The sequence below is a fragment of the Quercus suber genome, unplaced genomic scaffold (genome assembly GCF_002906115.3).
Source record: "Quercus suber isolate HL8 unplaced genomic scaffold, Cork oak 2.0 scaffold_92, whole genome shotgun sequence".
NCBI lineage: Eukaryota > Viridiplantae > Streptophyta > Magnoliopsida > Fagales > Fagaceae > Quercus > Quercus suber.
In genome coordinates, this window is record NW_027069557.1 from 1,420,938 (window position 1) to 1,422,374 (window position 1,437).

Here is a 1,437-nt window from a genome sequence, read left to right on the forward strand (position 1 = left end):
ATTAGTATTTTTGGATATATTCATGACATTCAAAATTTAAATTCCACCTCTATTAAATTATCAAAAAAGTAATAATTTCTTTGTCGGATCAACATATGTTACCATAACACTAAAATAAATAAATAAGTAAATCTACGTATGATACCTGTAAGGACTCAGTTTGGATTGACCCTGAGTTTTGCTGGGTTTTCAGCCCAACAAGCTCAAACAATAAATTTATAGAGAGTGGGTTAAAGGTTTAGGTGCTGGCCGTAGATCACCATGCATGAACTTTCTTTATAAAAAATGCTAAGAGTTTCTTTACAAATGGGGGGATGCTCCTCGGCCCATGGCCGAGGAGACCCTTTTCTTCCTTCTTTTCCCCCCCTCTTTTCTTTCTTTACTTGCTTTTCTTATATAGTTTCCATCTGCCTATCTCCTTATTCCATCTGTTGATCATCCATTTGCCTTTCTTCTGGCCGTCCGTCCCATCAGAGGCATTATCAGTACTCAAGTGGTTCACTCTGATCAACGTTGCCCTGCCAAGGGGTTATATCCCCATTAATGCAGCCAGAGGGGTTAGGTGAATGCATTAAGTGCGAATGTGACAGCTTGCTCTGAGTTTGTCCCCTCCCGAAAGTTATCCTTAGAATGCCGAGGACGAACAGGTCCTCAGCGTGGGTCATAACAGAGGTTTTTCCTGACTTAGCCTTGGCTGGTCAGTCCTCCTCGGCGCTGTCCTTGGGCCTACTATCCGATAGGCCGAGGCTATCAGGCCCACGGGCCCTACAATAGCCCCTCAAAACCCTGCTGCACGTTCCCTCGGGCGAGGAGGAGGGTTTTGACACCTGTGGGCTCTTTAGACGAGTCGCCTCACTTCGATTCGTGCTGATGCTGGCGGCTTTTTGACTGCCCAATGCGCGTTTGTAGCGTTTCAAGACTTAATGGGTACCCAAATTAAATTCTGGCAGCACCACGTTTCCCACTTTCAACGGCATGATCTTTTACCTTTATGAGCAAGCGGTTACATTTGGGGAACTTAAGGGAGAGTATAAATACCTGTTTGAATCGCCTGGTTTCATCATTTTCGCGCTTACAATTATTGATGCATATGATTTGAATCTGGTTGGACTTGTACACTATCTGAAGAGTATCGTCATACTTCTGTAAGTCTTCTTTTTCTAGCGGCCCCGAATTTCCTTGATTTTACTCCTTCTTTTCTTCTTTTAGAACTTTTAGTTGTCTTTGGGGAATGGGTAAGTTTAAGAAGTTGGTCGAGTCCGACGAGATGATGAACAAATTTATTGTCGACTATAGAATACCCAATAATGTGAGTTTGAAGTACTGTGAAGAAGGGGAGTGGTACCTTAAGAGGAGAGAGGGTGAAGTTGTGATCCCAATATTCGCTTTTGTAGAGGGAGGGATGAGAATCCCTATGAGGCCGGTGACCCTCAATTA